The sequence below is a fragment of the Oxyura jamaicensis genome, chromosome 2 (assembly GCF_011077185.1).
Source record: "Oxyura jamaicensis isolate SHBP4307 breed ruddy duck chromosome 2, BPBGC_Ojam_1.0, whole genome shotgun sequence".
In the NCBI taxonomy this organism is placed as follows: domain Eukaryota; kingdom Metazoa; phylum Chordata; class Aves; order Anseriformes; family Anatidae; genus Oxyura; species Oxyura jamaicensis.
The window spans coordinates 17,354,802-17,369,059 of record NC_048894.1 but is presented as its reverse complement, the minus strand read 5'-3'; positions in this window follow the sequence as shown (position 1 = coordinate 17,369,059).

Sequence of the window (14,258 nt, the reverse complement as noted above, 5' to 3'; positions counted from 1 at the left end):
ATATTTATTTCTTCCAGTCTTTTCTCTCATGCACATCACTTTCTGAGTTTCCATAAATAATACATTTCTGTGTTTTCCAATACAAAAAGCATAAAAAGCGAAGTATGCGGGCTGAGTAAAGAAAAGCAGCTGACAGGCCAGGAAGAGGAAGCCCTGCAGTTTGTCAAAACGGGGTGCCAAGGGCCAGTGCTGACGTGGTGTTGGGAGGCAAGGGAAGGATGGGTGCTGGCAGTGCCGTGACCTGGGAACATTTTAGGTCATCTGTAATCTTATTTTTGGTTTAACGCTGCTTTGCCAATGCCCATGTGTCTGCATAAACAGCCCGGCAGAAATACGACGTACCATTATTTTGAAACGGCGGTGTGATCTGAACCTGGCTACTTAAAAAAAAAAAAAAAAAACTGTGAACGCTAACGGCATTATGAACCTCACGTGTTTCTGCCTGCCACTCCAGTGACTTGACTTTAAGCTAGGCACAAAGCAGCATCGTTGCTGGAAGAAGTGCCTGCTTGAGGCAGGTCCATAAATGCTACTGTAGAGGGCAAAGGTGGTTGCATTTAATAATCTGCCTAGTTTTGAACTTGAAAAAATATACAAGCATTTTAATTACAAAGTTTTACAAGACTGTGTGGTGATGCTAAGAGCTGAAGGTGTCTGTGCACAGCTGGTGGGGAGCTAGGGGGTGTCTGTGGGGACCCCTGTAGAGTGCAGACAGGAGCAATGTCAAGGAGGCCCCGTGCTCCACACCAGTGTCACACCTCGCTTACTGAAGGTGAGCGTGCTCCCCAGAGAGGCTGCAAGCAGCCAGCAGGGATGGAAGGATGGACCCAAGGAACTTAGGGATCATAGAACAAGGATACTTCAGTCAGGGAAGTGCCAAATGAGTCACCAAAAAAATGTCTGTGACATACTGCTAATGTTTTCAGCTGAGACAAGCTGAAGAAGCTAAGGCACGGTTTTTCTGCAGCATGCATGCCCATCCACCCCCACAGTTACTCAGGTACAGCCATGGGACAGCCAGTCCCTTTTTCCTCATGCCTCTCTTTGGCTTGTCAACTGTTAAAGCACCCAGGCTCCACTCCCAGAGGACAACATGGAGGAGACTAAAGACTGTAGAGATCACCTGTGCTGTGGCTATGGCCAGTTAGGGTACCAGGCCTTTTAGTTAATAGACAGAGTCCATGCAGCTCCTAGTGGTCTTCTAGTTCCCTTTCTTTTCACCAAACTGAGCAAAAAGCATGCAGCTGGAGAACTGCGTTCGCTGATACCACAACTGCAACTGTTAAGTTCTGAATTGACATGTGAGAACAATTCAAATGGTACCTTCCCATCTCCAGAGAGCCAATCTGAGACCTGCTCTTGAAACCAGTGCAAGGATCATAAGCTTAGCCGACTAGGTTGCAGCTTGAACTAGTTTTAAGTGCAGGAGAAAAAATACTAACTAGCTAAAAGTAGGAGAGTTAAAATTAAGAGCTTAACAAACGAGAAAGGCTCTGTGACTCTCACTTGCTTTCCCTATCTACCTGATTTAAACAAAATGCAGAACCATCAGATGCCAAAGAGCTGGGTGGTGTTTTGTGAATTATTAGGAGTACTCATCTTTGAATCACTTAAGCGACACCAGCTGTCAGCTACCCAACTACTTATATTTCATAAAAGAAAATACGTTTGATTTACGTACTCAGCATCAAACTAAAGTGGCATATGTTCTTAGACAACTGCTGCACAATAAGCTATTTCCTCTGAGTTCACAAAGCACTAAGATTTTTACACAGCCTTCCTAGCATTCACTCTTCTCACATGAATGCCCAGCCTCCTGCCCTATTTCCTCCCCTGCCTTTGTTACAGCACAATAAACTCAATTTTATCCATTTTACAGCCCCAGTCAATCATAACTCACGTACTTAATGTTACACACAAATAAAGAGCTTTCTTCAAGAAGAATCAGAGCTGACAGAAAACTCCAGAGATCGATTAAAATGCTGTGATGATTAGACCTCTATCAACTATTTTGTGTATGTGATGGTGGCACTGAATTTCTGAAATCTAAGTACTCAAACTTTCCATTCAAGTAACAGAGCTACCAGCTCAATGATACACAATTATCTGGCTTTATTTGGCACCAAAAAAGACGCTACAAAACAGAAAAAGATCTTCAAAGCATTTGCAAAAGAAAGGAGAAATCAATCCTTCTTCCCCTCTCTAACCTTCTGCCATATGAAATTGTCTTATTCCTGTAGTTACGTACATTAGCAGAGGCTGAAGTTGCAGCCTGTTATTCCTAACCTTTCTTCACATCTCAAGTCTTCATACCTGCAGGCTCTGCAGCTGTCTTTTTTCTTTGGGCTTTTACATCACTGGTACAGAAGAAGGACCCACACCAAGAGACCATCATTTTCATACGGAAAAGTCCACACGTGGCGCATCACCACTGCTGAGCCTCCTAACAGACCTCCAACAGAGAGAGAAGACATTACAAACAAGTAACCGTTCCATCAGTATTTCTATTGCCCATTTGCTTTTGCATCACTGCTGTGTTTATGTAACGTGAAGGAAGAGGCAGCTCCAGAGCAGGAAGCAAAAGCCCACATAAGAAAGAATTTTAGGACTTACATCATGAAACACAGTACTAACGTTTACAGTGTAATCATAAATATCATAATTAAAATCCAGAAGTAGAAAGTGAGGTGCTACAAAATTCTGAGCATGATGGGGTCTCACTTCTCTACTTGGACAAAACATAAGGTAGTGCTGAGATAACCACGTACTTTCCAAGTACTCTTTTTCAGGCACTTCAAGAAAAAGTAGAAATTTAAATGGACCTGGTGGCAAAAGTACAAGACAACTATTATGTAGGGATCATCAATGACAGTCTCCCACAAACTGGGATACATGCATATTTTTTTCTGAGGGAAACAAACAGAACAGAAGAGATTCAATAGAACTAAGACTTACAAATTGTCATGGCCTTGCAAAACACCTGAAGGCAGCGTGATTACCTTTAACGGTCAGCAGCACTATTAGGAAATCAGAGTAGTCAGGATTACATTTCATCACAACACGTTATTTTGTAATTTCCCAAGACCAGATATCAATGGCAATGTTCCCACAGGTTGTGAACACAACCCACGGCTACAGGGCTTTTACAGAACTCCCCCACCAGCCCACTCCTTTTTTCCTGGAGGTGTTGCCAGCACGAACACAAACCCAGTGGCTGCAGAAGAGCACTTACTGCTCGCACAAGGAATGTTAACTCAGGCTGAGCAACCCTATATCTGAGGGGAAACCATCCTGAATAATTGCACTGATTGTATTTAAGAAGCAAAGGCATCTGTGTATTTTTTTTTAGCCAGTGAAAGATTTCTAATAACGTAGATTTCTTTTCCCCCACTAATTATATTTCTAGAAATAGATTTGTGAAATGCTAATCATAGCACTTAATACCACTTCAGAAGCATTCCATTTCAGAAGCAAGTGAAGAGATCCAAATCTCTTCAGAAGAGATGTGGATATTCTAAACCAATCCATTTTGGATTTGGGAAGGGCAGAGGTATGGGTGACGCACCCGGTGATAAACTAGAGCTGATTAATACGGTTGTGCACTAAGGGTTAAGAAGAAGGGCAGAGAGTGGTAAACAGGCTAACGTAAGAGGTTTCTAGGCTCGGACTAACCTATAGGGAGTTGCACGACCTACGCCTGATCAAAAGGAATGCACCAATCAGAAGCTATATAAGATCTGGCATTGGAACAATAAAGGGTCTCCATTTCTCAACTATCTTGGGAGTCCGTGTCTCTATTCCCTTCACAGAGGTAACGTCAAGAAATAACAAAACCCCAGATAAGTGAATTTTACTAGCAGAACATTGCACCTGAGAGCTCGTGTATTAATTTTAGCTTAATTATAGACAAAGTTTTGTGATGTGGAATTGGAGTGTTGAACAAAGATAAATAACAGGACCCTGGACTCAAAACAAAGACGAGTCCCACTCTGTTACAATCCAAGGCACTGCTATGTAACAGCTTCAGTTGTATTTTAAATATTTTCCCTGTAATATTTCTGTCAGTCCAACAGCATCAGGAGGCTGACTACAAAAGGTACATTGACCTGACAATATACCTAATAGGATGCAAGAAAGTCCTTTTCCATGTCCAACCAGTGAAAATTTCCTGAGCCATTACATCCACACACCAACAATCTCTCTACTACTATCAGAAGATAAACTTTCAAAGAACAGTAAGCCAGCCTTAACAGGCACCTGACTCTGGCAAAGACAGAAAAATCTATTTGGGGGTAAGTCACTCCCAAGACAGGTGTGTTTGCTTACAAATTAATTCAATTTCCTCTAGATCTTCATTGGCAGCTCAATGGGACAAAACAAGTTCAAGGAGAGAAAAGAGTACGGTCTAGGTTTAAGGCGGTACTCTGCAAGACTTTAAATTTATGTTTTCAGATAAAACTACATTTGGTAAGTGTGTAACAACAAGAACATTAATCAAAACGTTCTATAATTAAAACCAATTTAGATGCATTTTAAATTGACCAGTCCTTTAGACATTACCACCTGATCAGATGCGAATTCTGGGATGTTAAATATGACAGTTTGGCAGAACTTTAATATTGGGACTCAAATTAATGCACAGCTGAATACAGAGGGCAGAGTTATTAAATGCCAATATGATTTGTTGATGCAGCCATACATAGTGGTCCATTTCTTTAATCTTTATAAAGTTGGTCAAAACCTTGTCTAGCAGCGTAGCAGATTCCAGTCCACAAAGAGTAAGAGGGACAACTTCCTCTTGGTTTCTTGAACAGGCTTGACTCCTGTTTGAAGGCCTGAGCCATTTTTCCAATGGCCAAGACCCTTACCATTTTTCTTGTTCAGCTTCCTCTCAGGATGAACAGCTTACTTTAAGATCCTTGGCCCAAGCTGGTGGGCGTAGGGAGTAGCCTGCTTTCTCTGCAGCCTTCTGTCTCCGAAAGGGATGTTGTAAAATCTGTTGTAGGAGGTGAACCTAGAAGCAATTAAAATGAGTAAGTTTTTATACAATATGTTTTCCTGCAAATAAGAAAACTCTCTGCCACTTCGTATTATGCACTCTCTTGGCTCCAGAAATTGTTCCATGAGTTGCTTACTATTATTAGTATTACTCTTATAATAATGAACACTATCTATAATTAATACTGTTAACATCGCTAATATTATTGATAGCGTTGTTGCTATTAGTAGTAGTGATTGCTTCGACATGGAACAATGTTGGTCAAAGTGTAATATGGGTTCAAAGTGCAAATGCAACAATTGTTTCATTAACACTCAGATCAGTTATTAACAAATATATCAGGAAAGGATTAACTAATTTTACCTCTGAAAAATCATTCAAATCGGCTTTTTGCACTGCTGATTCTGCCATCCAGTTTCTAAGCACATATCTGGGATTAACAGCTGGAAGCAAAAGTAAATCCTGATAAACTCAGTTAGACATATTCAACAAAAACAGAACACGGTTAAAAAAAAAATCACTGAAGCCTTCAGGACGTTTTAATTTGCAGATCATAAAAGTATAAGAATGAAAAAATATGCAGGAAAAGTTATTATTATTAAAGGTAAAAAGGATCTAATAAGATATTCATAGAACCATACATACTTAATTTTCCTTTTTCTATATAATGTATCAAAAGGTTAGCCATAAAAGCCTTTAATGTTGCATTTCAGCTATTTTGCTTTTTAAGAAACCATTTTTTCAACTTTGTTCTTCCTTTTTTTTTTTTTTTTTGTAATCCACAATTCTTTCCACAACTGTCTGCTGTATCTTTTTCGAAACCCCCGTGACGACTGTCTCACTTCTCTGACATGTTCCCGGCTGATTGTGTCTAATTAGTGGTAGGGAGATCATAAGGACCTTGGAAATGAGACTACTGAATTAGTAACCCAGGCTACATCTTCGTGGATGGTAAATAACAGCTTATAAAAAGGATCTCTGCCAACCTGTATGCCAAGGAAAATGCTCATAAGCCTATGTGGTTTTTATTATCAATTTGTTAGCAGATAGAACATCAACACAACTTTTAATTTTCCTCTGCAATTAAAGCAAAGCATTCTGCTTCAGAAAGTTTTCCCTTTAATTAACGATCAAAACAATGTTACAGATTAATTGTAACAATATTTCCAGCTTGCATCATACATCTTATTTTGACACTGGTCTGCATATTTTCCCAAATTCAGTAGCTGATTTATCCCATGAAGAGATTAATTAGTAATGTCAGAGCCATTAGCACCTATGGCCGGTGATTTATGGACATAAAAAAAGACTCATCTGTTCCTTCCCTTTCCACTGACGTCCCTTAAGGTTTTTTATAAATAGATGTTAGCTGAAGCCTCATTTCTATATAATATGAAATACTCCTTTCAAAAACTCAATGCAGCTGTATGTTCCTCTTGTCCTGGTTTTGGCTGGGAATGGGTAAGTGGCTGTGTGGGGCTCAGCTGCCTGCTAGGGTTAGACCTCAGCCCTTACAAATTCCCTTACAGTTTATTTGAAAAAGAAATTAGAGAAAGCAAAGCATTCATGGAAATCTCCACCCCACATTTCCCTCTATTCATTCCTGTAGTCAGTTGGTTATGATCTTATTTTATTTACAAATAATAGCATATTATGAGGGGGAGGATCAGAAGCAGTATTTTAAATAACAAAATTAAACTTAATTTATCTCTATTTCTCAATTCATTCTATTCTTGCATCTCCTTGTATTGCTTCTTCAGCTTGCAGACATAACTTGTTTATCCTAGTTGGCTTCTGAGACAATTGACAGCTTTGGGGAAAGCTATGACAAACCTCCTCCTAAGGTTTTGTGGTCAGACAATCACAGGACAATTCATGATTGAGAGCTCCCTGCAGAGAATTAGTGCCTAGCTCAGCGAACAGACTTCTCTGCAATATGTGTTGCTTCTTACAAAGGACCATTTTATCAGCTGACAAACCAGAATTTACTGAAGCTATGTAATCAGCAAAACAACACTTGCATGATTATTTTATGTCTCACAACTAAATTCTTTATGTTTGGAACTGAATGATAGCCATTTTAAGTCACGGGATTTGACATAAAGCAGCACTGCACAATGGGTCTTCACGTTAACTAGAAAAGTAAAGGGCAGAAATCACTCTCTGCTCTAAGCCCTGTACCCTGACCACTCACATTCCTGCCAGAAGAGGGAACGTGAAGCTCTTTGACAAGATGAGAATGTGGGTTGAAACGAGAAGCACTTCATCTCAGATGACGCTGTCACTTACTGAACAAGCACAAAGCCAGACAAACATTCTGTTCTTAGAATCGTAGAATACCCCAGCTGGAACGGACCCAGAAGCATCATCGAGTCTAATTCCTGGGTTCCCAAAGACCACCCAAAAATCAGACCGTATTTCTGAGAGCATTGTCCAAATGCTTCTTTACAATGTTCTTCCATTATAAAAGCTGTCCAGGTCATATAATGACACTCAGGCACTGTGTCCAGGTCTTAATTCCTTGAGAATGAAGACTGAAATGCAGTGCATCCAGATATAGGAGTTCTTATTTTACACATCGGTGTTGTGCTGTGTGTCCTTATTAAACAAAAGCTGACAAATAGGATGGGCCACTGCGAAGCCTGATCACCCCTCCCATAGCCATAACAACACCCTGCCCTAACCACCAAAAAAAGTCTTGGCAAAGTGATTTGCTCTGGCTGAGCATTTCATATAATCCTGTACGTGGATTTTCAATAGGTAAGTGTGATAACAATGTAAAAAGAATACTAAAAGGTGGAGAAGTGAACATATGACTCATACAGAAATGGTACCTCACATTAAACCATAACTCATATGTAAGAGAATATTTGTCCCAGAAAGATATTCTTAAAAATTGCAAATTGACAAGTTTCACAGTGGAGTTAAGAATACTTGTAATTGACACAACTGACAAGATAATTATGAAAGAATAAGCTAAGCCAGGTAAGAAAAGGACAAAGCATAATAAATTTGGTGCCCTTACAAGTGTTTTATGATCTGGCCTACATTTTTTTTATTTCTCCCTTTTTAACATATTTCTTTTGTATTCCATTAAATACAATGATAGACTTGTACTGGGACATGGATTGTCAAAACTTTTTGATCAACTCCTAAGGAACTAAGTGTATGTAGTACATGAGAAAGTGCTACTAAGAACTGAAAACTAAGTGAAGAGAGAAAAAAATATTTTTTTCAGACTTGGCTCTGCTCACAGAGGCCACCCCTGCAGCCCCTCTGCTATTAAACACTTCCACATAAACCCAGTACAGGAGGGCAGGAGGTGCTCCAGGCACGCAGCAGCAGTTCCCCTGCGGCCTGTGGAGAGGCCCCTGGTGGAGCAGGCTGTCCCCCTGCAGCCCATGGGTCCCACATGGAGCAGATCTCCACGCTGCAGCCCGTGGAGGAGCCCCTGGTGGAGCAGGTGGATGTGGCCTGAAGCCAGATTTGCCATGCATGTTGTATTGACAAGGGGCAGCTGGGAAAGGAAATACTTTTAAAAAATCACAAGAGACCGTAACAGGTGTCTAAGAGATCTACATAAATGTATGGATGTAAAAGAAAATAACTTCTCAAGAAACTTCAGTCACACTGTAAAATGGAGAGGCGAGCAAAAATGTAACAAAGTCTGTTGATCTTTTAAAAGAAAAAAATACAATTTTAAAGAAAACAATAACAAATAGACCTCAGTAGCCTATCAGGAATTTCTACTTGCTCTGTTGCAGGAACATGGAGTTAAGACAGATTATGTGGAACTCATCTAATTTAACCACGAATGTTTGCATATCAAGCTTCAGTCTGCTACCAAAGCTGAGACCAGTAGCAGAAGTATGGTCCGGGGGGAAAGCCTTTTCCTTGTTTTGTCTGTCTCCTATACTATAAAATCCTCTCAGATGTGTATGGATAAATGTGATGCTGGTTTACAGAAAATCTTCCCAAACTGGAAGCCCTTCTGATTTGGAAAGAATACTCAGAATGTCCTAACTTCTCTATAAGCAGATTCACAAAAACACAGAAAAAGAAAAATAACAAAAATAAAAAGTGTGTTTAGATGGCTTTCAGCATTAAATTTTAGCTAAGGAAAGCAGGGAAGCTGGGAACTTCAAAACAGCAGTTGAGCTAAAAGCCTCGAGTACCACAGCTGAAACTTCCCAACCATACCAAAATCCAAATAATAAAACAAGTCTTTCTTCTTGGTAACTGTTCTCATATTAACTTTGTAAAAATGCATGTGAAATTGTAAGAAGCATTCTTAAAAATGTATGGAGCATTAGTTAGAAAATGTGCATGAAAACAGTGTTACTATCTTATTACTGAAACTCAGTGCTATCTCCTGCCATTTCCTACAAAATCAATTAAAGCTTTTGAGCAAAGCTACCAATCAATATCTAATGAAATAGTAAAGCCATTTCCATTAGAGATGTGAATAAAGCACCCGCAAAGCAGAATAACAATGAAGCTTATAGTACCTCTTGTGCAGAATTTGATAGATCCTGCATTCACTTCACTCCCCTTTGTCCAGAAATTTTCAGTTGTCATTGTCTTTTGTAGGCACATTTCACAAGTTTCCCACAGCTTATTCCAAATCCAAAAAAAAAAAAGAAAAAAAGCCTCTCTCTGGATAACTTCTAGAATTTCATACCCACTGTTTCTGCTGTGATAGGCAGCTATACATCTTTACCATTTTGCATTTAGAGTAACTTGGTAAATTAAAGTAAATGGGGTATCTGATCACTCAAAACCACACCTTCCTTTCTCGATTGTACTTTCACAAGCACAGAGGTTTTTTCTCCAGGTGCACAAAGAAACCCTGTGGTTGCCTATCAGAAACATTAATTCTTTATAACATGTAGGGAGTATTTGCACATATCTTAACACTTGGATAAATCCTAGCCCATTGAGATAATACAGGATGGCTATCGACTATTTCTTGATGTTATCAAAGGTTCATTACTGGAGAAGAACAATGTTCTTCTGAGCAATGCAAACTGTTACGATCACAGACTGCTAAGGGAAGGAAGTAAAGATTCAGGGAAAAGAAAATGGGCTCAAGAAAGCAGATCTAGCTGAAGTGGAAGGGCATCTCTCACAAGGGCTCTGTTTTAACAGAACACTCTACTTTGTAGTGAAACGTTAAATTTGGACAGAAGCCAGAACACATCCACCATTTCAGGACACTAAGGTGAAGCCAAACTTGAGACACAACAAAATACTGACAATCAGGTCACATTTTAGTTCTCCTCAAAAGGAAAAAATATTATCAGTAAAGCAAACTGAGAAAGAAGTTAGTTGCCACCTCCAAGCATATGACTTCCTTTGCATTGTTTTACTTACCTGTCATTCTTTTTCTTCTCTTGATGTCTGTATCACCTTTGTTACTAAATATAAAAACAAACAAAAAAAGTAATTGTGAATGTTGCTCATTTACATTTTTCTCATTCACTTCACTTTTCATCTTTTTACTACAATGACCATCTATTATTAACAGACAGTAAGTCACTAATTCCACTATTTCAACCGCAAGAACTGATCAAACACTAACCAGTATATTTATTTTTCTCTTGTGTTTCTCCTTACCCTTTTTCAAGGTATCAGCCATGAAGTGTTCAGTTTCCTTTTCAGAACCTGGGTACACATACCTCTTCTGTGTTTCCTCAAGGAAATTCTGCATCCACTGTGTAATAGCTGATTGCAATTCCCATAATGAATATATTCCAAATAGCTTTTGTTTCCTACTGCAGGTGTGTGTGTATATACATATATGTATGTATGTATGTATATATGTTTTTACCACATAGTCTTTAAGTTGTAATATTATGCAAATAATATTAGGCAAACATGATATAGTTATGTGTCAAACATAACTGACACATATGCTTCCAGTGGATTTTGTAAGTACCAAATCAGTAAGTACAGCTTTGATAACACTGAACATGACTATAAATTAGACTTGGAAAAAACTGCACTTTCTTGTAGGTTTTGTACCTAGTATTAATGTTTTCCTTAAATTCTGAGTACCCAATATGTACTTCTTTCCACTAGTCAGCCACACATAGCATATATGACTATGAAGAATGCATGCAGTCTTTATTGATTTAAGATAGAAGAACTGGTAGGAAGTTCTAACATGAATGTCCCTATCCACACAACTACAGTGATGTCCAAACACAGTCTGCAAATTCACTGCTGTGCAACTTCCACCCCTAGTCATCCTAAGGCAATACTAGTATACAGTAAAAAATATACGTTATTGCCAGTAATGAATGACTACCTGTTCCATTTATTTGCACAGCCTGAGTTTCAGGTTCAACTGTTAACTGAAGAAATCTGATCAGATATTCACCAAAGGATGCCAAAATCAGATCACTCCTCCCATATCTTTTTTATGTACTTGTGTGTCAAATCGGAACTATAATGGTAATTAAAGAACTTAGTACAATGTAGAATATTAAAGACAAATAAAAGGCATTACAAATCGTGTCTAGTCTAGCTTACCAGTCCCAGTAAAAATTACAGATTCTGGCATTCTGGCAAATACACAGTTGGTGATATTTTTAAATTTGAAACTCCATCAGACTTACTGTTCTAATCGCAAGAGGTACATAGCGACCCATTCCGAAAATAACCTGTGTTTACCCAGATCCTGGAGAGCCCAGAACTCCTAAAGAGAAAGAAAGAGTTAATGGTAGATAACAGAATTTTGTTACTGTTAAGCAAAAACCAAAGCGAGCAAATTTTAAGAGGATATAAACGAGAATCATGTAATGAATCCCCAAGGATTCTTTGCCCAAAATCCTACTAGCATCTTTATTTTCTATTTATATTACTCTGTTTTGCTAGCATGATACATCTGTATTATTCCACCTTTGCTACAGCAAATTCTTCCTTAATACCTCCAGCTCTTAACCCCTATTTTTCTTCAGTTTATATGCTGACTTACCTTATTTTCCTTGCTATTTAACTACAGGTATCACTCCCTTCTGTGCTTTGCACATTACAAGTTAGGGAAAGGCAGTTGGAGCTTCCCAGGAAAAGTAAACATCCCCCACATTATATCAGGGCCCTCTGTCCAACCTGATTTACTCACTTGAGTGTTCCTAAAATGGGGTGCCTGTATTAATTAATACCTCAGGGATGTGGAGCTCCTTTAACTGGTCTTCAGTAATTTCACTCAGCTCTCGAAACGTCATTGTGAAGTCAGCCCTCCTATCTTCCATGAGCTAGTGAAATAAAGGAATTTCTGTCAGTGTTTTTTAAAGTATGGGGTATAAGTTCAGATGTTTGCCAACAGGATTAGCAAACCAAACTCACTTTTAGGAGGAAAGCAATCAAATAGTTGTCATCCTCATCGTCCCCAAGAAGACCCAGTTTTGCTCTGAACAATTCTGTAAAGCTGAAAATAGCAAATAGTAAGAATATTGTCACATAAGATGATTTATAGTATTGTGGCTATGGGGGGGGGGAGTTCTAGAACTGCGTACCGGGTATAATAGTGTTGACCATATCCCTCCAGAACTTGGGAAGCTCTGCAAAAACAAATGAAACGTCAAATTGTATGGAACTACAACGCTACTGTGGGTGCAACCCTACTGTACACTAAGCAATACAAATTTCTGTTTGATACCTCACAAACATTAATATGCTGAATCCGAATCAACTGGGATCTGCAGTGGGAAAAAGAATGAGGGGAAACAATTTCACAGACATCAAATACATCAACAACTGTGGCAAAGAAGAAAAATGCAATCTGTCTTTCATATGAGCAAGAAATCATGAGTTTAAACTGCACAAAGATTAGTATCAGGAATCTTTACAAAAGGATATCAAAATACTACTCCATAATTTCAGGAGGCTGTATGGTCTTCCTAAGAATAAAGGATAAGCTAGAAGAATAAGAATATTTACTAAGAATAAAGAATGAGCTAGAAGAACCTATAAATAGAAAACTACAGGCAAAGATCCTACTTAGGGGAAGAAGAATAGCTCTCATGGAGATGGCCTTCCAGCTATGTTTTGCTATTAATTATGATTAATAAAAAACTTTCTCCCCTCCCTCTACCTTATTTTGGATGATAATTAGTTCAGAATCAATTTTCACTTAGAAAAAATGTTTTAAAAAGCTAATCCCTTTCTTTCCTATGCATGTGGTGATTAGGGGTCTCCCATCTCACTAGTTCTTTAAAGCGTTTAGATATTTTAACGATTACTTACAGCTGCTTTTGCCTGGGATCCAATAAAGGTTTTAGCGCTTGTAACAGCTTGTTCAGATTAAACAGCCCAACATTTGCCTGGTTTCCTATTTTATACCTCCCTTCATCATCAGATGTGTTTGGAACAAAATCTGTTTCAAACAAAACATTACTTTTCCCCAACGGAGTAATTACAAAAACAATCAATGTTAAAATATTGAAGTACATTCAATCTTATACTTACACAGTAAACTAATAAAAGTACTGAAGATATTTAAATATTTAAACTTAGATCACAAGGATACTTATTTACAGTGGATTAACTCAAGATCTAATATTTGCAAATCTAGGAAATACATACTTCACAAACGCATTTCCATATGTCATAGGTGGCATTTTCCAACTTGAAGATACAAAGTAAATTTAGATGTTTAAACATTTTTAACACTAAAAATGTGTTAAAACATAAGCAATGTTTTCACTACATATAGTGCTACTATTAAGTACAAAGACTAAGCAAATAATTGTACAACTGAGTTCTAGATTTACTAATAGTTTTGGAAAAGTAACATATATAAACATGCATTAAAAAAAAACAGGCCACCTGACCAGGATTTTAGTTGAATAATCAAGTTTTACGTATTCATTTCTGAAAAATTACATGTTCAAGTAAAGAAATCCATTTTGGGGAGATAAATATGTGACAGGCATGCAGAAGTTAAATGTACACATATCTACAGCACTGGTCTCAGAATGGATGCAGTATGAACTGCCCACCCAGATCAAAAGCAGATAAGCTGATCAATGCATACTGCATTGCCTGGAACCTCAGAGGACATTAATACCAACCAGCATTAAGGAGGAGACCTGTGACACATCTGTCAGGTCTGGAGATCTGTTCAGACTGGAATCTTTAGCTGTAAAGCATTTCATCCAGTTCTAGGGTGCAGCGGGTCTGGCTAGGATGGAGCTAATTTTCTTCAAGGCAGCCTGTATGTTGCTGTGCTTTAGGTTTGTGACTAAAATCGTAT